Source organism: Rattus norvegicus, chromosome 2, assembly GCF_021556685.1.
Source record: "Rattus norvegicus strain SHRSP/BbbUtx chromosome 2, alternate assembly SHRSP_T2T, whole genome shotgun sequence".
Classification (NCBI taxonomy): Eukaryota; Metazoa; Chordata; class Mammalia; order Rodentia; family Muridae; genus Rattus; species Rattus norvegicus.
The window spans coordinates 200,899,164-200,923,724 of record NC_141535.1 but is presented as its reverse complement, the minus strand read 5'-3'; the positions used below and the strand labels follow the sequence as shown (position 1 = coordinate 200,923,724).

Below are 24,561 nucleotides of genomic sequence, written 5' to 3'. Positions count from 1 at the left end.
CTATGATAACTTCATGTGCACCCTAAGAAGTGGGATAATCAGTAATCACATCACTTTATAATTCTTCACAAATCACTAATATGCTAGCTCTTGTTTCTGGGAAAAACTATGGGATATGTAACTAAAGCTAGGATATAAGAAAAGCAGGGAAGTGCTACTGTTTGATGACCATTGTGTTCTCTTCTATTTCACAATAAAGGTGAATTCAGGGAGGTGGAAGTGCTTGCTACCTAACCTGACAGCGTAGTTTAATCCTTGAAACACAAGGAACAAGGAACTGGCAGTCCTTTGACCTCTATTGCTTACCATGGAAACACACATCACTTCACTCAACTGGGTAAATAAATATAATTTTTAAAATATGATAAGAAAAAAGAAGTGGTAAAGAAGGAGAAAACTTTAAAAAATGTGTTGGATTTCTAATTGTTCCACTTAAAGTTTTATAGAGATTCATAGAATTTGGAATCACTTATTAATATCAGGATTTGTCATGTTTCTTTCTTTCAATGAAGTATTAATTTCATATTTGGTTTACATTTTCATTATAGCTTGAAGATAATTTAAAACATGACCCACTATTTACTAATCAGTTGGACCAGCTATAGGTTATATTACCACGTACCTGGATATTATTGTTACAAATGTTCCTAAAACTTTATGCATCTTTGGTTTCTGCTTTTTTTGTTTGTTAGTATGAATATTTTTGAGAATTTCTTCTATGTAATTTATGCTGTCCTCAAACTCATGATGTTCTTTATTCAGCCTTAAGAATGCTTGAGACATCAGACCTGGCTTTAAGTTTTAGCTTCTGCAATCTGGAAATTAAAATAATTTTTCTAAAGTTCCTTGTAACAGACAGGTGGGACTTTTGATATAACCATTGTGACAGTAACACAAACTAAAAAATAGATCACTCTCAACAATCAGAACTCAAAGACATTAAATGTTGGATTTTTAAAACGTGCAAAATCTAGTATCTTTATTTTCAAACTATAAATTACAAACTGGATTTTACACCAACTTCTAAGTAAAATTAATTTCATAAGGGTTATTAAATTTTTATTGTTATGGTTTAGATACATGCCAAAATTAACCTCTGGATTCCACTTAGGTCTACTGAAAAAAACTTGATACTGCAGAGAAATAGCACTGGATTTTCAATTTGATCAATCGCACTTTGGAAATGAGATACAGACTATTTTATTCCTATACAAACTATAATTTTACCAAATGATAGATAAAAACAATACTGAGCTTTTGGGGAAATAAATGCCCTCTCCAATATGATGGACATTGTTGGAATTAAAGTTTTGCCATATCCTAAGTAGGATCTTCTAAGCTCCAGAAAGGAGGGCAATGTTACGAACTGGATCATGAATGTGCCTGTTTATTAGAAGTGTTCTTTTCTATACATCAGTCATGAAATAAGACACACGATATTAGACATCTAATATACCACTTAGAGGCGAATGATCACACTTGCCTTAAAAACTGCAAGAATTTGCCTGGCGAGATGGTACAGTGGGTAAAGGTATTTAATACCAACCTGAGGTCCTGAATGTCTGTCATGTAAACTGTCTATTGGAAAATGCAAACTGTCTCTTACAAGTTCTACTCTGACTTACAACTACTGAATGATTTCTCTCTCTCTCTCTCTCTCTCTCTCTCTCTCTCTCTCTCTCTCTCACGCGCACACACACACACACACACACACACACACACACACACACACACTCATTCACCCATGCAAATAAATTAGTGTTACATCCTTACAAAATGTGAAGTGGGAAAAATGACCCACAGTTAAGAGCACTTAGTGGTTATATTCAAAGTATCCAGCTTAGTTCTTATCAACCACCTCACGCACCCCAAGATATTGAATAACTCAAATTCCAGGAGATCCATCATCTTTTCCAGGGTTTGAAAGTACCTGAACACATAGGGTGTATATTCATATAAACATAATACTCATAAGAAGAAATTTAAAAATCTTTAAAAATACACAAGCATGTAATAATGATTGTAAGAATCAGTAGGCTTAGAGGGATGGGTTAAGAATTTCAATATCAGGAATTAATGAATCAATTTACATCAACATAATTGAAAGCCAATATTTTGTAAAGGATCTTGACTTTTTAGAGTGTTACATAACCACTCTCATTTTATGAAGGATGATCAGGATTAAGAAAGGGTAGCTAGAAATTTGAAAAAAACAGATAATACATAGCAAGGTCAAATATGGAATAATAAGTATTACAAGGGACATTTTTGGAAATAGATCATTTAAAAATTTGAAATAAATATATTAGGCCATTTCTTCATTCTGTAGAGGGCCGCAATACGTTCGCCACCACTAGATGGCGCTGTCTTCCACTGCGCCCCACGTGGTAGGTCAGGATAGACTCCGCCATTACAAGATGGCGCCAACCTTCGCCACGCCAGCCGGCACCCCCTTTCAGGTAGTTAACTGTGTGCATGTGCAAGAGTGCCTTCGTGCCAGGTCTTTGCCCACTCCGGGGCGTGCCTTATGAGATCATGGGTAACAACCAATCAGGTGTGGGTGCGCTGCACGAGCGTTTTATAAGTGCCCCATGTTGGCGCGGCGTGGCTTTTCCTCTTCTAAGATTAATAAAGTGGTCACAGTAAGGATTTCTAATGTCCCCGTGCTTCTTGCCGGCAGAAAGTCGCGCGTGGGACATCATTCTTAATAGCTGAATAGTATTCCATTGTGTAAATGAACCACATTTTCTGTATCCATCTTCTATTGTGGGACATCTGGGTTGTTTCCAGCTTCTGGCTATCACAGATAAGGCCACTATGGACATAGTGGAGCACTATGCCACTGTGGAATGGTGGGTTATCTTTTGGGTATATGCACAAGAGTGGTACAGCTAGGTATTCAGGTAGATCTATTTCCAATTTTCTGAGGAACCTCCAGATTGGAGATATATATATATATATATATATATATATATATATATATATATATATATATATATATATATATATATCCATTTCTGTAGTTTGTCTATAAGATGTCCTTAAATGGTCCCTATGCTTAAGATTTGATCACAAATGCGTGACTCCACTGGGTGTATATTGGAAACTTTACTATTTGATACTAGTGGAAGAAGGTGGAATTTCAGAGGTGTGCCTCAGAAGGGAGTATTATGCTGTTTTCATCTTGTTTTACTTCTAGGCCATCATGGGTAAGTAGCCTCACCTACGATCTACTCTCACCTACAGGTGATGTAGTGCCACAGACCTCAAATCTATAAAGTAAAAGAAAAAAAAAACAAATGAAAAAATCAAGAGAATCTCTTAAAACTGTGAATCACTCAAAATAAGCCTTTCCTTCTTCAGATTGGCTCAAGCATTCTGTCACAGTAATGGAACTTACTCCCATACAATTGGTAGTAAGTTGTTAAATCGTGTGACTGAGCCTCATAACATGTACTAGAAGGCTAGAAAATATCTCACTGAAGGAATGTGGGGATATTTAAATAAATTGATTTAAAAGATCCTAGACTTCCCCAAAAGAAGCTCAGTGGGTAGGTCTTTTGAGGTCACAGAGGACTGACTGCTCATAAAGGTAGGTAGGCTCAGTGCATGCGGTTACAGACCGAAAGGAGGAACCATTCCAAATTGACTCAGTCATGCAACATTCTGGAACAACAGTGCACCACCTCACTCTGTTTGCGTCCTAATATTTATGAAAGCTATGTTTAAAATCGACAATCTAGTTAAGCCAGACCAATAAATTTCATGACAGCACATTATTCTGATAGCAGCCTGGACTGTACTGGCTGCTTTTTAAACAGATTCCAAGAGAGAAACAGAAAGCCAAAAAAGAAACGTGCAGGGTTTCAGACGTGGAGGTTCTGCGTGCTGAAGAAATCAACACTATTAAAAAAAAGCCAGGTGCTTTGAAACGGAACAACTGGAAAGACTTCCTGGGGGAATCTCAAGAATAAGCAAAATTTTTCCGTCCGGAGCAGAAATATGTGAAGGTAAAAACTGTTTTTTTTGCAGAGCTACATTTGAGAAAGTACACAGGGATAGCCTGCTCAAAGAGGGATTTACTCAGGATGTTTCTGCATTATTCGCCTCTGTTGGTACTTAAAGGCTACTAGGCTACTACACAGGGTTTGCCATAGCAGAAGACATTGGGATCTACTGTGTTATGCTGGCTGTGTCGTGGACAGCATACAAGAGTTATGAATCATGGGAGTTTCCATTGAAAATTTGAAGGAAACCTAAGAAACTGGACCTTGTAGCCCTTGCCATACCTAGAGTAGCCCTTGCAAGGGCAGTGAATGAAGTTGTGATAGTTAAGTCATAAAAATCTGACCCAGAGAACATGGGTAAAGTCTTGCTTCTGAGGATGTGTCTCCCACAATCCCAATGGGAGCTGTTTGCTTGAATCAAGTTTGCTGTTGTTTCTATGCTTCTGTCTGTGGCTGTAGCATTGTGAGTCCTTAGCATCTGCTCCCCTCAGTCTCTGTGTGCCTCTTGTTTCATCTCTCATTCATGGCTGCTCCCACATCCCTTCAGAAGCAGCCACATGTCTTTACCCATCAATCTCATTTTTTTCCTTCCAAATTTTCTCTCTAGAATGTACAATTCTTTATCTCATAAAGCAAACTTAGACAAACACAAGACAACCATTCCTCCTTTAAGTCATTCATCCCAACGTGCAGATGGACTGGATGCATTTGGTTTGGGAGTCATGTGTAAACTGTTATGGTTTGTATCGTGAATATTATTCAACTGCTCATGTTCTGATTGTTTGACTGTCAGAGGTAGGATACTTGGAAAATGATTGAATGATAATATTATTGACTTCATTAATGATCTATGGTTATTTATAATCTAATAGGTATTAAAAGAAGGTATTATACACTGATATTACTTTAAAATACAAAATTCTTCACACATTTTAATACATCTTCACAGGGTCCATGCTCAGTTTCTCTGTATTATTCCAAAATCATTATATGTACTGCTAAGCAAGCAAGAGAGCTTATTTAACATCCTTCCTGCCATATCATAACAGCTTTCCCCACTGTCAACCCTCCAGCACTATAATGTTTTGTTTTGTTTGTAATAAAAGAAAAAACAATTGAGATATCCAAGGACTGAAACCTCAAACTCATGAATCTCTCCTTCTTTCAGTTGATGTGACATACTTTGAATTTATAATGTTCATTTAAGGCTCTCATGTGGCGCTATAGGGGATAGGAAAACTTTAGGATATGGGATATGATGAAGTTTCATACCCCAATGCTTCATATGAATATGAAGAAGTTCTATGAAATTATGTGATTGAAGAGAAATTAGATTTTGTAACACTAGTTTTTTTTTTCTATTTGCTGACAACCATGTTATGTAACTATATCACATGCTCTACCACAATGTATTGTAGTGCAACAAAGTAAAAGTAACACAAATATTAGCTAAAACATCAACCCCTATGAATACACACACACACACACACACACACACACACACACACACACACACACACACTCAAATTTCAATACCTTATATAGAAATGGGAATTTGTGGAAATCGTATTGCATTTCTATGCTCTTTGTTAAAGTCTTTTACTTCAAGACACATAATTATAAAACTACTTAATATGTATTTGGCTGTACCAAAGCTCCATTTATTTCCATTTTACTTATTTATAGGTCAAACATACAACTATAAATAACATTATTGTGAAGCATCCACTGGAAACAGAGCAATGGAAGGAACTGCAGAGATCCGTCAGTACTGTACAATGGCGTGTTTTCAAAAAGAAGAAAAAAATCTATAAACAAATAGAAGCTTAATGAATGGGACTTAAGACTTGCTTTAATGATGAATAAAGAACTGTTAATAGAACTAAAGAACGATTTTCTAATAAGATATTGCAGTAAATATCTTTGTAAAAGAAATAACAGGGGAGGGGGTAACAACCGGGAATAGTGAGATGACTCCACATTAAAAGCGCTCACCATACGAGTCTGAAGAATTGACTTTGATCCCTAGAAGCCCTGTAAAAGTGAAGGGAGAGAACCAGTACACTCCCCAGAGTTGGTCTCCAGAGAACTCCCAAAGAAATACCCGGAGTAGAAATTAGAACTCAAAATTTACTGGAGTCTCTAAATGTGATAAAGGGATCGTTTTATTATTCTCAACAAAATAGCTATGTGATCTGATCTGATCTGATATTTAAAATAATGGAATAAACACTGACAAGAATCTGGAAATGGTGCAAAGAAGAAAACATCTATAGGGCCAGTGTGATGTCACCTCAATGTTCAGTCCACAGTGATAGCAGCTGATGGGAGAACAGTGCCAGACAAGGATAAAAGTCTAGAAGTGTAGCATGAAATTTTGGGGCAATTCAGGAAATGAGGATGAAAATAAACAATTGACTGATATGAGCATGAAAACATGGAAATGACTGAATAATAAGAATAAAATCTGTGGTCTATTTATGTAAAATAAATAACATTGGGGGATGAGTCATTGGTAAGAACACTTGCTGCTCAAACACAGTGAACTGAGCTTGGATCTCCAGACCATATGTAAAATCACATGCTTGGATTTGTGAACTTGTATCCCCAGGTTCAAGCAGCAGAAACAGAAGAACCATTGGAGATTCGTGCCCACCACTCTACATAAAGATTCAGTGAATCAGCCTCAAAAGAAGAGGAAAGGGACACAACATGACACTAGATGTCTTTCTTTGGCCTCATTATATGCTGGGATATGTTTAACTACACAAAACACATATAGACACTATACACATATGTGATACACTCACACATACTAAAAATATAAATAGAAGGAAGTTAAAATGAGAAAAATGTTAATATGATCACCAAAAAAATAACAAACATGGAATAGTAAAGACACAAGAGTCAGTGGCCACAACAGCAGAAGTGCTAAATGTGAGTGGGTAGGCATGTTCAAAAGGAGGGTCTTGCTCAGGCTGAAGTCAGGACGGTTCAGGCCAGGCAGATTACATGGCTTCAGACATGTATATCTGAATATGCCACACAACCATCACAATTTCACCATCTATTATCAGCAATTGTTTAGCTCAGCATCATTATAAAATTAACAGAATTTAAGTAGTCCAAAAAGCAAATTAAGCAAATATTCTTCTATTGTTGATAAAATATAATTAAGACTAAAAGAATCTGTAACTTTACCTTACAGCATGTGGGTTAAAATTACTTTTCTTTTTCAAATATGAACTGATAAATCAATTGTTTTCTACACTCTATTTTCCTCTCTTAGGCAAAAACATTCAAATAGCTAGTGCAACCCCATGTGCCCACATTTTAAAGAAGAAACAATTTACTATTTTAATTTGCATGTATATTTGCAACATATATTAAAACTATGAAAAAAGGAAGAAAAAAAATCCATCTAATCGAACCAAAAAAGTCACAGGGAGGCAGGGAACAAGCGTCAACTACATATGTAGGACATTTTTTTCTCCTCAAAAATGTCTCCATCCAGGTTTCTGGGATGCATGCAGCTGGATCCATGTGCTAATTTTTGCTACTTTCCTCTTGTGAGTTGTATGTTATATTTGAGCAAGACAGACTGAGGTCATCTGCAGCCCTTCCTGCACATACTAATGACTCCAGATTCAAACACCTGGCATTTATTTTTGGTTGTAATTGGGAGATTATATAACTTACTAGCAATATAATTGGTGACGCTACAACTCTAGGTGTTATGCAGCTAAGGTTAAGATGTAACGGAAATGTAAATATAGTTCCAAATCTGATAGGAGGCAGCAAGTTTTTATAGTGTTTTCTGGTAAAGAGAAGAAACAAAAGTAGAGGAGAAAATTTAAAGTAATTTATTTAATCATACCCAGTAATACCCCAGGGCTTTTCACTGGATATTGAACACAACATTTATGTTACTGTGCTTATTATTATTTTTTCAATATCACAGTAGCATTTATTTCAAATCAATAGGTTAACTCACTTTTTAAAAAAGGTTCACCCACTGGAGTTAAACTCTGATAAGGTCAGGCTGGACAGAGAACTCCAGGGATCCACCTGCCTCCACTTCAGTGTTAGAATTATAGTCTTCTGCCAGTTCTCCTGACTATTCTTATGCCTCAGGTCTGGGGATTAACTCGTGCTCTCAGACACACAATCCAAGAACTTTACTAACTAAGCTTTCGTTACACATTATTGTTATGTTTCTGTAAACATTTTAAATACATTTATACATATATTTATTTGGATGAATCATGTGCTTGGCAAAACATTTTTTTCTTTTTTTACTTTTTAAAACATTTTTTGTGGCATTATTGACCCCTTCCTCCCCATTTTCTACAATATTACCCAAGGTTTGGCTAGTGTTTTGCTGTGTAAGTCTGTCTGTTTCCAATCAGTCTCTTCCTTTGAGCCAGTGAACTTGATTACCTGAAAGCTGTTTCCAAATATATATATTTCTACTCCCTTTTTTTCCCTGCACATTTTGTAGTCAGAACAAATTGTGGGTTTAAGGTTTTGTGGATATATTATCAGTCCCATCCTTTCGTAGGAGGAAGTCATGCCTGCTTACAGGAAGTGGCCATTTCATTCCATGTATCCTATTGCTAGGAGTCTTAGCTAGGATCATCCTCATAGATTCCTGGGAGTTTCTCTTGTCCTAGATTTCCAGTTCATCTCAGAAATTCATCCCTGTCCTCACCAATCCCAGTTCATTCTCCCTCTGTCCTTCTTACACTTGATCCCTCTTGTTCCCTTCCCCAACCCTCTCCCATCCAGTTCCCTCCCTCCATCACCCCCCATCTCTGTTTTATTTCCCTTTCTCAGTGTTATTCAATCATCCTTCCTAGGCTCCTCCTTGCTACTTAGCTTCTTTGGTTCTGTGGACTGTGGCATGGTTATCCTGTACATTTTGGCTAATATCCACTTACATGTAAGTTCACAACATGTTTGCCTTTCTGAGTCAGGATTACCTTACTTAGAATGATATTTCAACTAACATGGGCCCTTAGAAGCTCTCAGAGACTGTACCACCAACCAAAGGTCCTGCATGGGACAGACTTATATTTATGAGAGAGGGAAAGGGAGACAGAGAGGAAGAGGGAGAGGGAGAGAGAGAGGGAGAAGGAGAGGGAGAGGGAGAGGGAGAAGGAGAAAATGTGTGTATGTGTGTGTGTGTGTGTGCGTGCGTGCGTGCGTGCGTGCGTGCGTGCGTGTGTTTCTACTTGATTAGGTTTTCACCCTGACTCTGTGTAAATCAAAGGACAACTTGTGTGAGCTGCTCTTTTCCTCTCCATCATGTGAGTCCTGGGGATGAAGCGCAGGTCATCAGGCTAGTTGGTAAGTGCTTCTACCCACTGAGCAATCTTAGAAGTCCCAAGGTTACTTCCTGATTGCATTGGAAAGAACATAACTGCAGCATCATGCACAGAGTATATATGCAGACACTTTGTTTTCACAGTTACATAGAACTTTCTTCACTATATGCTACATTGTGTTCTTTCTTTGGCAAAAGTGCTATTTTCTTTCAGAGACATTTAGACAACATTTTAAAATGTTACTTCTTTATCAGCATATATATAGATATACATATATACATATATACTTATATATGGCAAATGTTCTGACTAATGCCACAATAACTGGGTAAAATCAGGAACAAGAGAATTCTGTTTATAGGGAGTGATTCTCATAGAGCAGGGAGCAGGCACTTTCACCTACCCAGGGCATATCTGAACTGATGTGCTTCACTGTGTAATTTGATTGCCTGATTTTGCTGTGAGCCCTCCAAGAAGCACAGCCCACAACCCTGTGCTACTTTAAACATCTTTATTTTCCAATAGTAGCCAAAATTTCATAAAGAAGGGAGAGAGAGTTTAGGCAAGTGTCAATCATCCCTAGGAACATGTTTTACTGATATATCCAAAGAAAAAGCACAACAATTAAGTAGAGAAATCAGCATAAATATATGAATATTTTACAGCCAAATGGAAGTTATTGTCTAGCCTAATTTACTTGATGTAATTTGTAGAATTATCGATGTATTTCTAAAACATCACAGAGCTTGGTAAATGAATAGATGAATAATTACATATACATGCCTGAAAATGAAATCATTCATTTCAGAAATTGATCATAGAATTTCAAATATATATTTGTACAAATAAAAAGATGTATTATTAAGCTACTATAAAAGATAATACTTTGCATTATGAATAAGATGTAAAATATGTTCTAATATAGTATCACTATTAAAAGTTTTATGTAATACAATTTTTCCATAATTTTTTAAATTTCCAGTATTTTTAAAATGATATCTCCCATAGAAATCCATTTTAGAACAGCTTCTATCTCCAACGTAGGCTTAGACTTTTCCAAACCTATTTTAATAAAGGTTCTCAAATGCATGTACCCCACAGTTATAGGGAATTGTCCAAAGGTAAGGGAGCGAAGAAGATGGTAAATAGGACAAGGAGAGGCGGCCCTGTTTAGAAGTAGCTCTTTGAGATCAGCAGAACCCTGAAACACTGGGTCAGCCTGGTGCAGCTGGCCACAGGAAAATACTGTTTAAGTCAAGGTACGAAGCCTAATATTATCTGGGAATTACCTCCACTGTAATTGCCTTATCAGGTGACTCTAGTCTGTATCAAGTTGACAATTAAAGCTAACTTGGATAGTTGGACCCTCAGAAAATTGTAAATATTGAATCTTTTGTTTAAACATATAAGTAAAGTCATTTAAATAAAAAAAAGTAGCTCTGTGGGGGATTCCAATGTCCGTTGTCAGGATAACACCAGTCTAATGCAGTAGTGTGTGAGTAACAAAAGTCCAGTTTTAAATGAATTATAGGGACACCAATGGAGGAGTTAGAGAAAGAACTGAAGGAGCTGAAGGGTTTTGCAACAACAACAGTATCAACCAACTTGACACCCCCCCAGAATTACCAACCTAAGAACACACATGGAGAGACCCATGGTTCCAGCTTTGTATGTGGCAGAGGATGGCCTTGTCTGGCATCAATAGGAGGAGAAGCCCTTGATCCTGGGAAGGCTCCTTTCCCCAGTGTAAGGGAAGGCCAAGATGTTGAGGTGGGAGTGGGTGGGTGAGAGGGAGACCATCCTCATAGAAGCTGAGGGAGGTAGGATGCAGAAAGAGGGAACCTGGGAAGGGAATAACATTTCAAATGTAAATACATAAAATATCCAATAACATTAAAAACAATTAAATAAATAAATAAATAAATAAATAAATAAATAAATAAATAAATGAGTCACCAGACACAGGTCAACCACAGCTGCAACACAATCCAGTAGAAACCAGCAGGCCTCTGCCTCATCAGCTCGAGTCAGGTGGCTCCATCAGAACTAGTCAGAACACCAGGAGATATCTTCAGTGCCTCTTTCAAGGAAGTGAAAACCAGTGAAGACCTGAGACCAATGAAGCATTGCACAGCTAGCAATTCTAGCATGCCATGACTGTGTATTGGGTCCTACTTACATTCTCTCCAAACATCACATTTCCACAGATGGCTGTACTTCAGCATAACTTCACATGAACCTGCTACAGGATAGCATTACATGACACAACTGAAGATTGCCACTCCTACATGTTTTGGACAGATATATGTTCAAAGGTTAAAAAGGTGTGTAGAAAGGGAAAGAGTTTTATCAGTCTCTGAACTCTTTTATATGACATTTCTCAGTGATCTGAGCCAAATGTTAACATAAAACATTTTGTTTTATATTATTGAAACCTTCAAAGTGAGAAATGAATTTATGAACACACATACAAAAACTATACAGCCCATAGATGTAAATTTTCATACTCAAAGGTACATCCTGCCATTATTATATTTTCTGCAGGCCCCCAAAGAGAATTGCAATCATGAGGTACAACAAAATAACAAGCACCTTCCTTTAGCTGTTCAATAACTTTTTTGAATTCCACAGAGATTTCATTGTATTTCTCTTTCTAAGGATTTCAAGTGTCTAAAATCCCAAAGACTCCTATAAATACACTTGTTACTTTGACCAAAATTTATTTTATTATAAGGGACAGGAAAGATGGCAGAGGGTGTTTACACTGCTATGGGGGTGATCTCCAAGGCATCAGCTGTCACCACGTTGTCTCCACTTGACAGTTCAATACCTGCTCATCTTGTGCTCCTGACTTTGCTGAGCTCTGAGTAAACCATGCTGTATGCAAACTGTCAGGAAAAGCCTGACATATCATTAGTACTGACCTCCAGGATGGCAGTCCCAATGTGAAACCAAACAGCACAGCTAATTTTCATTACAGTTAATTTAATCTTCACACCTTGCCACTTAGCATTGGACAGCGAAAGTCCCAAACAGTAAGCCTTTCATGGACTCTGTGATCAACTCAACAAAATCCTGAAGCTACGAACTCCACAAAGAAGGCTGCATTTTAAAGGGCTCACTATGAACCTCTTTTTTTATAACAGGTAAAACACAGTCTTAACAACCACAGTGGAATTAAAATGTTCTGTGGCATTCAAAGCAATAATTTCATATAGACCCACCTCAGCAACCATACTGCTTTAATACCTTTCCAGCTCAGATGCATCAGACAAACACCAGCTGCCACCAGAGGCACAGGTACTGCCTCCGTGCCAAGTTCTCTGATATTGCTTCTCCTAGCTTCTTGCAACCTCACTTGAGCTCAGAGTGTGTGGGAGAAATGCACAACATGTGAACTCTACCATGTGCACTCCTGCGAACAAGAGGATAAGCAAGTGTCTACTGAGGCTCTGTGCAGTGAGGCAAATGAAACATTTTTCTGGCATTTGTTTCTCAGAATTAAAAAAAAATCACACTGCTAAGACATTTGAGGGGGACAATCGTCTTCCAACCTCTCAGACTATCTCAGGGGCACATGACCTATCCTGTCACCTTTTGGAGACTCAAAAGGATCACCACACCACATTTAATCTCTTAAAGCTACCATCACAAAGAGCATCAAATTGTTATACCATATGTATGGTGTATGTTATACTGTTTTTATTTTTCAAATAATTTTCGAGAAAATATATTTTAAAAATTAGATAGTAAATTTAAATACTTAAAGCGCTTATGTCTGTATTTTAATACATGGATTGATTTCTTTCAGAAGCAGGCAATTCTTTTCAGCAAATTGTATCAGGCACCTTTGGAAGAGTATCAGATCAGTGAATGGCCTTGATTCTGCCTCTTGAAATTGCTGCATGTATGGATCAAACAGTGTGTGTTTCATAGGCCTGGCTATGCAAAGCAGGCCAGTGCATCCTGGGAAGTAACCCAAGAGCTGAAGCACTGAGGTACACCTGGGATCTTGAAAGGCAGGAGCAGCCAACTCACTGGGGAATTGAGCTATCAGTTATGGGAGGGCTCATTTCCTGCAAAGACTCTGGACAGCTGGCTGAGGAAAGTGGCAGAGCTGCGCATGGTGACAGGCTCTGGAGACAGTGACTACATTAGCACTATGTATACAGTGACTCATATTTTTCTCCTTTCAGCCATCCTCACATAAATAACAAGAGCACCAGACATAGTAACTGAGCAGAGATGTGAAGTATCGATGATATATTTTTAATTTTCTCAGCGTCTGGACATTTATTATAATTTAGTGGAAGTCATGTGATACAAGAAAAGACAGCCGAAGACTTTAAAAGCAGATAAGCCATGGTGTAAATCCTGGTTTGACCATTAAACAGGTTTAGTCACCTTCAGAGTAGAAGCCTTTTAGGTCTCAGTTTCTCTGCTGCAATACCATAAAATATTTTTACTGTGTTAAAAATCAGAAATAATGTTTAAAGTTGAAAAGGCACTGTCACTGAAGTATCAAAGACTGTGATTTGATTGTATGAATCTGGAATTCCTGTGATTATTACATTGGTCTTGATCCTCAAGCAAAACTTAAATCAGATCCTGCTAATAGTTAAGATAACAAGTTTCAACTTTGAATTGCACAATTTCAACTTAGGCGACCAATAGTTCCCTAAGAACACAGTTATGTAACTTATAGACAATTTAAACTATGCATCTGCTTAATGTTCTTTTTGTTCTAAGCTTGAAGAAGATGTTTCAGTGGCTGAAGCTTACCACCAGGAGGAGCTCCATAGTTCTTGATGAGTTTTTCTCAGGTCGGTTTAATCCAAGGCCAATGCATAACAGGAATGACAGATGGGAGGCATGAGTTTTTCTTAGTTCCTTAGATGTCTTAGTTTTTCTACTTCAAATTCTCGGCATGCATTGCTCTGGGGCTTCAGGTAGCCAAGGAATTAGCACAGAAAGAAGGCCTTCTTGAATATGAAATGTTCAAGAAGGCTTAAGATGTGTGCACACATTTATTTCTACTCTGGACTGATGTGGGGTGGAAATTGCATGTTTTTCAGATATACTTAACCTTCCTTCTTTCTTCCCTCCCTCCCTACCTTTTTAACCCCCCTTCCATTTTTTTGGTGATAGTCTTGTTTCTTTGTTGGAATAGTGATACTTTGAATACATTTCAAGCCTTATGTCGGTTCTGAGTTTCAAGAATTAAAGACCCCATTATAAAGAAGGAGTTTTAAGAATTAAACATAGAATTTAGAGTGTTAGATATAAGTGCTACCAGATACCTTGTGATTTGTTACCCCAGTAGAATGTATGCTTAAATTTTGTGTTTTAAAATTCTGGAGCCCAGGGTAAAAAAATTCTATGAACAATTTTATTTTCAGAGGAAACTGTCACATGTGTTGGCTATTTGGGTTAAATCTTGGATCTTCCGTTTGCTAATTTTTCAAGTTTTTACACATCTTTAATATTCCTATCCTTTTTCTTGTTACATAAAATTGAGATTATTAAATATATTCTTCATATGACTATCAATTTAGATAATAATCAAGTCATTGTTACTGGAAAGATACTGTTTTAGGCTCTAAAATATAATGCTGAACAATAAACTCTAGTCTTTATAAAACATATTTTAAGATTTATACACACATAAACACACACTCACACACATACCCTTACAAACACACATGCATACAGTGAGAGACAGACAGACAGAGAGATAAAGCAATATAAGCAAACAAATAAAAACTATGTGTTAGCAAAATTTTCAGACATGACTTTTCTGAAAGGACAAGGTATAAATGCTTAGGGATAAATTTGTTTCAGACTACAGGAAAGTAAGGTATAAAGTTATTGTCTTGATGCTTAGAAATATGATTAGTTTTTGAATTGAACACTATTACTAAAGTCTTTTAGTAAGTTATCATTTCTGAGAGGATAAATATTTTCAACCTAAGTAGATTCATGAGTATTAAAATCTATTTTGAACTCATTTTTTAAAAAAATTTTTAGACATCCGCTTTAGATGGAAAAATACAATGCATATATATTTGGTTCTCTCTCTCTCTCTCTGTCTGTCTTACTGTGTGTGTGTGTGTGTGTGTGTGTGTGTGTGTGTGTGTATGTGTGTTAGCAGTTTTTCATGATTGCTTCATATTTTCTTCAAAGAAAAAAATGTGGCTGAAAATATTATATCCCTTTCTCAATTCTTTGCACTCTCTTTGTAAAGAGAATAGGTCTCTGGGTTTGGTCTTCGCGTTTCATATGGATATTTTCAACTTCTCTTGGACAAGTAGATAATAATTACACTGAGATATTTGAAGGCTTATAGATGTAACTAGAATAACAATAAACTAATAACTTTCATCTACCATTTTATGAGTAAAATTTATTCTTCTTCCAGGATGTTCCTTTTGGTCATTCCTGAGATTATGTTGCAATGCATTAATGTTATAAATTGATTCATTCCCCAGCTTATAGATGTTAAAACATCCCATACTTTCAATATTAAAAATGAAGTTATGAATAACTTGTTTCCAATGTGATCACTTTTTAATCAATATCAGTATATTCTTCCAGCCAGAATATATCCCTAGTGAGACACAATGGGTCTGGAGTGTGCCACTGTGGTATAAACTTAAGAAATTTGAGAAATCAATGCATTAGGAGAAGGGCTATCAGTCCCATTGTTTCTAAACAACCAGTATTTTACACTGATGTATATTCAAAACTAGTATTCTCCATTTTTTATTTATTTTAAGGAAATGTTAAGGCAATTAGATGTACAGTACTAGAAGTATAATTTCTACTAAAGGTACATGAAGAAAAGAGCTAATAATTGTAGTGATACACATCTGGAATTTCAGGATTTAGGGGAGGTTATACCAGGAAGTCAAGGAAGTTACACTTGGAAGATCAATTAATTTACTGTCAGAAGTCCAGGTCATTCTGAGTTACCTGGAAAAACCAAGACTTCAAGAGTCAAAGCATGGGGTAGAACAGAGAAGTATAGAGTGTCTACTATCATATGTGTGGCCCTATATTGAATTTCAAGCTATGAGAGGGAAAAAACTGAGTAGCATACAGAGATGGGTCTTGTCCAATATATGAAAACTTGGATACCACTGCAGAATGAGCTTGCAATTCACAGAAAGGGCTCTCTCGCTCTCTCTCTCTCTCTCTCTCTCTCTCTCTCTCTCTCTCTCTCTCTCTCTCTGTATTTGTTTTTATTTGTGGACTAGCTGACGATACTTGTAGGAATTACCCCAATAAAATCCCCCAGAACAGATTATCAATTTTCTTGGATAAGAACATTTCATATGTGTTGTCCTTAGAAGGAATGAAAATAAATTGTTTCAACAAATGTTAAAGAGTCTAACATTGCTCATTTGTTAATAAATAAATGTTAATTTAATAATAATAACAATAATAATAAATACATTATTTCTTTTGGACATTGCTTTATAAGCCTTTAGACTTACTGATTTTGCCCTGTGTTCTGTTGCCTATATAAGTGTGGCTGTCATCTCTAGTTAAAAATCCTCAGAAGAGAAATTGATAGAGTTGATCTCTTGACATGGGAAATATTGCTCCCTTCTCTTTTTCTTATTGTATATAACTCAACATTAATACAGTCTAGATTTTGACACAGCTAACCAGGCACTTCTGCCTCTATGCTCTGTGTTTAAGTAGCAAGGTGTTTACTTTGTGCCATCTATAAAGAGATAATGTATTTGAGTGTCCAAACAGCTGGCTAGAAAGGACAATCTCTAAGCTCAGCAACCAGAATTTCTAACACACTTTGGCTTTCTGATGATGTCAGGTTGCCCACCTGTGTGCACTTTGACATTCTTCTGGGTCATATTAATTTTCAATCAAAAATTTCTTTGTGTCTGTATTCTAAGCTACACCTACCTTATATGTCATCACTCTAGGATATTATCTATTGTGTAGCCACTTGTTTATAATGATAAATATGTTTGAATCACATTAGCAACCCAAATAAAAGATACATTTTGTAATTTTGATTTAACAATTTTGAGACAATTTTTTCAAAATATTACATCCCGTTGACATCTATAAATTCTGGTAAAATGGAAAGAGAGGGAGGGAAGATAGGTAGATAGATAGATAGATAGATAGATAGATAGATAGATAGATAGATAGATAGATAGAGTCAGAATAGGTTACCAGATAATTCAAGGCAATACCTGAATCTTGAAATAATACTTCAATGAATCAGTTATTGTATTATAATTTCTAATATTTTAAAATAATAATGTTAAATATTATTTTAACAGATACAGATAAATCAACATGCTTAAATTTGAAGGAACTATACATTTTAACTTTTACATGGAAAATATTTCTAACAAAATGCTTCCCTTTATAAACAAAAACTTTAGGAATATTAAAGCAAATAGAAGAATGCATTTGAGATTATGCTTTGCATTTCTGATAAAATATGAAAGTTTTATATTTCTTTTATTGAAACACTGTGAAAAATTATTCACACTCATTTCTAAATCTGAGATATTAGATAACTTATTTTACTTACTTCCTAGTATATGAGTGAAATATAACTAGCGATACTTCAAAAGAAATCTTATTTTCTCAATCTGTTTGTGAACTCCTTACAGTTGGAAATTCAAAGACTAAATGTGGTGGTGAATTTCTGTATTTCCATAATGTGGAAGGAAACATCGATGGTTTGAAATGAATGTGGAGTCGGCCTGAGCCTCATAGTGAAATTTCATTTCATCAAAACAAAAATACATGGCATGATGAATCAATAAAATATTCATATTTTATATTGCTTATGTCAGATACTATGAGATAGTATACAATATCTTAAAATACATGCCCAATCACATATTTACACACAAATACACACACACACACACACACACACTCATTAAATCTGGCACCTAACAATGGGTAAACTGAGTTACTAGAGACAAAATTATAGGGCGCATAAATATATTTCTTTCAAAGGAAATGGTTAAAGTTTTGAGCAAAGGTATTTGATGTTGACACAATTTCTTTCCCAATATTTTCAGACAAATTAGTCATCCTATCTGCTACCATTAGAACTTGAGACAGTCAGTGGGCTTCGATGATGTACAGGCTTTTAAGAATGACAATGTCTCACTTTTTACAAGTGGCTTGTCAAAGTGTTCTGATTCAATTTCCTTTTCTAGCTTCCGAGCTGTGGTCCATCCCTTTTCTATTTACTTCACAGCATCCATTTAGATGCCCTGCAGTAATTGTTAATGTGACCACTATTGAAAGAAACGTGATGCCCAGGGATAGAGTGCATGCTGCCTGCATTAGAACTCACTTAAAAGTCAAGTATTTGGATGTCAAAACCAGGGCAAACCTTAGGGACATGATACTTAGATAATCAATTCCTTCACATTATGACAAGACAGAAATGCTTCAAGCCGAGTCAAATAGAACACCAGATATTTACACAAAATAAAGTATTACAAAGAAACAGCCACAAAGAGCTAGCACTTTTCATTGGGCTATTTTACTGAATGTAGGTGAAAAGAAATAAAAATTCTATGCTACATTTTTTCAAAATAAAGTATAACAAAGAGTAAAAAAAGAATTGTTTTCCTAGTGTCAAGTGTGAATTAAGCTCTTAAGTTTAACTAAAACTACCATGAATGTAGTCACTATAAATATTCCTTAAATTTCAGATTAGAATATGTAATTTGGAAAGTTTTTAAATTACTTCGTACAAAATATTAATGTCAGGCAAAAAAGTATTCTCTCTTCTTTTTGTGTAGTTTGAGAAAAAACTCAAAGATAAAAGGCTACTATAAATTTCAAAAAGTATTAATTCAATATAAATATATTCAAAGTATTTTCCCTAATTTCTGTATATGTAACTCTGTGGGCCACATGAAGCCACACCAACCCAACAAATTATACGATTGATTTCCTTTTTCTTTTCACCACACAAAATGCTTAATCCAGTGACAGTTTGGCAGGTGAAATAGCGAAGAATCAAGATACATGTTCCAAAAACGAACAAAAAGAAAAATTAGACAACATATTCTTATTAGAAATTCAGACCTTCATACCTGATCTCCCAGTTTTCAAGTTTGCTTTCCTGAGTCTAGGCCCTTCTCCACTTAAGGATAATCATTGGGTAACTGAAGGTTTATCTGGCCTTTAGCCTGACTGATATTTTTTTCTTTTATTGGATATTTTCTTTATTTATGTTTCAAATGTTATTCCCTTTCCCAGTTTCCCCTTTGGCAACCCCAATCTCACTGCCGTCCTGCTTCTATGATGGTGCTCCTCCACAAGACACCCATTCCCTCTCTCCTCCCTACCTGGCGTTCACCTACATTAGAGCATCAAGCCTTCACAGGACCAAGGGCCTCTCCTCCCCTTGATGTCTGACAAGGCCATCCTTTAACTGACATTTTAAGACAATGAAAAGGTTACTACTTAATTAAGACTGTTGGGTTACTCTGAAGTTTAATTTATAGCCTAGTGATTGAACACTTTCCAGAACAGACAGAACTAGCTTTGACATAAATGGAATTAGAAGAGTAGGAAACACCCCTGCCCTGTCTTGTCTTCTTGTCTTGAGTCCTTTTCTGATTATATGCACAGTGGATTATTTATTTACCTTAATTCAATATTGGTCCAAGGAAGCTCCACTCTCTCTTTTAATTTTATTCTTTTTTGTTTGTTTGGGTTTTTTTTTTTTTTCCGGAGCTGGGGACCGAACCCAGGGCCTTGCGCTTGCTAGGCAAGCGCTTTACCACTGAGCTAAATCCCCAACCCCTTAATTTTATTCTTAAAATAAAACAATATATTTATGTTTTCCTGCCACTCAATTCTTCCCAGATTCTTTGTCACTCTCTATATACCCAATTTCATTATCAAGAGAAAGAAAGAAAAAAATGAAAGAAAGAAAGAAAGAAAGAAAGGAAGGAAGGAAGGAAGGAAGGGAGGAAGAGCAAACGAAAGAGAGAAAGAAAGAAAAAAAGAAAGAAAGAAAGAAAGAAAGTACCAGCAGTCCAACAAGATGAAATATAAAACTAGACTGGCCTGTGCCTCTTAAGACCCAACAGTCTGAAGATCTCCCAGGGGTTTTGCTGTACACAGGACAATATGTAAGGGACCCTCCCAAACAACTACAATAGCTAAAATCTCCAAGGAGCCCAGCAAACTCAGGACCCATCAACTCCCAAGCCAGCCCCCCAATTTCCAACCCTCTTGGAAATAGGGGAGGAGGAATGGGATGATAAACTGTAGGTGGGAGGACCATGAAGGGAATAATGACTGGGCTTTAAAAATGATTAAGGAGTAATAATAATAATAATTTAAAATTAGGAAAAAATTTAAAATGAAACAAAAGTCACACACACACACACACACACACACACACACACACACACAAACAACTCACAAAAATCATAGAGTTCATTTAGAATTAGCCAAGTATTCTAAGTCATGTTTCATTCTCCAGAGTGGGGTTTATATACTGACTGATGTTCCATTGGAGTAAACCAATTTCGATTTTCTTTTCCTTTTCTCATTTCCAGTTGTGAATTATAAATATTTTGTTGGGGTGGTACTAACCTAAAACTGGAGATGTCAGTCTGACTAGCATTTTAGGACAATGAAATGTCTATTTCAGATGGGTAGGTGTCCAGTTGGATATGTAACAGAGGATGGCCTTAGTAGGCATCACTGGGAGGGAAAGCCCTTGGTCCCATGGAGGCTCAATGACCCAGGTTAAGGGAATGTTAGGGTGCTGAGACAGAAGTGGGTGGGCAAGTGGGGGAGCACCCTCATGGAGGCAGGGGGAAGGAGGGGGAGATAGGGGCTTGCGGAGGAGAAACTGAGAAGGGGAAAACATTTGAAATGTCAGTAAATAAAATAACCAATAAAAATGAAAAAGAAAAGAAAAGTTTATTTAAAATTAAATTTAAGACTCTGGAACTTACTGTGAAATTTAGTTTTCAGTCTAGTAACTGAATCCTTTTCCAGAACAGGCAGAATTTGCTTTGGCTAGAACAGTTGTGGAGAAGGAAATGCCCAGTCTCATCTTTTTTGCATGTCTTTTTTGATTGTTTTTTCTGTGGTTTATTTACCTGCACTGGCTCCATGAACTCTTGGCAAAACTACAATAAATAAATCAATAAATCAATAAATAAATCAATAAATAAATATAAAAATGGGATTCATTTAGTATAGCCAAGGATTCTGGATGACATTTCATGTCTTTGAATATGGTTTATACATTCAGTGAAATTGCATTGGGAAAACTTTTTTTCTTTCTCAACAGCTATCAATTGTAAATGGTTTAAAAGTTAGGGATTGGACTACTAACCTGAAACTAGATAGATCACAGACCATAGGGGAACATAGATTACTATCCTGCTAAGATAACATAGCAATAAAATAACTCCCAAAGGCATATAGATGTAGCCATAAATATATGTTCATCTGTCATCAGAGAAGTTACATCTTTCAATATATAGTAATTAATACAGGAACCCAATACTTGACAGCAAGAATAAAGTGAAAGATTTCAGAGTCTTCGGTTCTAAATGAATGGGAAGGTTTTATCAAACTCCTTCCCCTCAAGACTATGGTATCTATGTGAAAGATGAGATCAGCTTGAAAGAACCAAGAACAAAGGAAGATTTAAAAAAAAACAAAAGTCCTCTAAGACAAAAAACTGAACATAAGAACTAACACAGACTCTGAAAACATACCGAAGACCTGTAGAAGTCCAAACCAGCAAAAATACAAGTGTGACAAGGTCAAACGTGTAAGACAGCCCCATAGGTTTTCAAACATCTTTATTCTTCTCACTTTGCCTCTTCTCTCTATGTTTGCCTCAAATCTCCTTCTCCAGATTAGTCTCCCAACCTGTATCCCTCATTTTCTCCTCTGTAGCTACGATGTCTTGCTATTCTGTCCTCTAGAGCTCTTTATGCTCTCCTTTGCCCAACCATGCTCTCATTTTACATTTCTGGTATCATAATTAATCCTGGCTATTTGATACCATATAAAGATTTAGAGGAGGAAAACACACACACACACACACACACACACACACACACACACACACACACACATTCACCAAGAGGAGGAAACATTTACCTTTCATTATTCTGGGTCTGGGTGACCTTACTAAGTATATTTTCACCCATTTACCTTCAATTTTAGAAATTCACGTTTTGTTATAGTTGAATAATGTTCTCTAATACTACTATGTCAATGTATGCACATGAATGTTCCCTTAAATTATATTTAACATACACATGTGTGTATAGATACGTAACACACATATGTATATGCATGCGCACACATGAATGCACATTCATTTAATGCTAAGTTATTTGAGAAGACAACTTCCTCCTACAAAACACAACTTTCTTTTTTTATTGGATATTTCATCAATTTACATTTCAATGTTATTCCCTTCCCTGCTTTCCCATATGGAAACCCCCTATCCCATCTCCCCTCCCCCTGCTTCTATTGGGTGCTCTCCCCTCCAACCACCCACTCCCACCTCACTGCCCTAGCATTCTGATACACTGGGGCATCAAGCCTTCACTGGGCCAAGGGCCCTTCCTTCCTTGATGCCTGTTAAGGCTACCCTCTGCTACATATGCAGCTGGAGCCATGGAACCTTCCATGTGTACTCCTTGGTTGGAGGTTCAGATCCTGAGCACTCTGGGGTGTCTGGTTGGTTGATATTGTTGTTCTTCCTGTTAGTTGCAAACCCCTCTTTAAAAATGCCAGTTTCCAGACATTAGAAACTTCTTTTTGAGTTCTTGGTCTGTGGATTCCAAGAGACACCACCACTACATACCCCCAAATTTAAGCTATTGTTGTTGCTACTGGTTGCTGACCCCACACCTTTCTGGCACAGTAATTAGAGGAGTCAAACTATATCTGATGTAGAAGCCTCCTTACTGAGGACTACATCTCATGTTAATCAAGTGTAAATTCTTAATCAAGTGTAAATTCTTTTAGCCACAACAATAAACAGAATAGAAAGGTATTCCAAATAACTCAATAGTGGTACTTATATACTGGGAAGAGCCAACAGCAACGTAATTGGACTCAAGGCCCACTCAATAGGAAGAAACTCGTGCCTGATACTGTAAACATAGTCTGTTATACATATCTGATGGGATGACACAATTTAGACGAAGGGTTCCTACTGTCTCTTTCCTAAGCCAGTATGATCTCTAAATACATTGCTAATATTTATCCTTATACCCACAGAAAAATTGTGTCTCTCACACCTCACCAAAAAAAAAAAAACTACTGTTTGCATCATTGGAGATAATCACAGAAAGATACAGTGACCAAAACTTGGAGAACAAAGGATGATGTGGTGCTGCTCCCCAACTGATATGTTTACAACACAATCCCTATACCTATCGTTCTGGCGAAACAACAGAAAATATACTAGCGGTTGTAGGAGCCAGAAGATTAAGATGCCTACTATAAGATACTGTCTCCTTATAAAAGGGGGAAGGGATGATGTAAATTGAAGGGAGCTAAGAAGGGTGTAGTGGGGGGCAGATAAGATCAAAATACATTGTATGAAACTCTCAGTAATTTAGTAAAAACTTTACTTAAACATGAACGTATTTCTACAATGAGTTTTAGTACTCTGTCCTTTGTGGTTGATCAGTTATTAAAATAAGAGCTATAGCTCTAGTCTGCATTGTTTTTATTGTTTTATCTCAGGTAGAAATTATCAGTTTATCAAGACATTTTTAATGATATTCAAATATGATTAAATCAGTGCCTTGTTCAGTCCTCCGTTAGCATATGGGAGCAGACACACAGAGAGATATTCAGCCAAACATTATCGAGAGATTTAGAGTTCTTAGAAAATTCAGCCCTAACTGGGATGTTTCCATCAAATTGCTCTACGTAAGAAATCTTCAACATCTTTAGTCATAAGGGAAATGCAAATCAAAACAACCCTGAGATTTCACCTCACACCAGTGAGAATGGCTAAGATCAAAAACTCAGGGGACAGCAGATGCTGGCGAGGATGTGGAGAAAGAGGAACACTCCTCCATTGTTGGTGGGATTGCAAACTGGTACAACCATTCTGGAAATCAGTCTGGAGGTTCCTCAGAAAATTGGACATTGAACTACATGAGGACCCAGCTGTACCTCTCTTGGGCATATACCCAAAAGATGCC

At 36.6% G+C, this 24,561-nt stretch overlaps 1 non-coding gene across 1 annotated transcript; it reads right to left on the bottom strand.

Moving 5' to 3' along the window:
- Positions 1-4,914: 4,914 nt before the first annotated feature.
- Positions 4,915-5,017, bottom strand: LOC120101208 (U6 spliceosomal RNA). Its single transcript, XR_015678976.1, has one exon. It is a non-coding gene; the product is annotated as a U6 spliceosomal RNA (small nuclear RNA).
- Between the last annotated feature and the right edge of the window lie 19,544 nt (positions 5,018-24,561).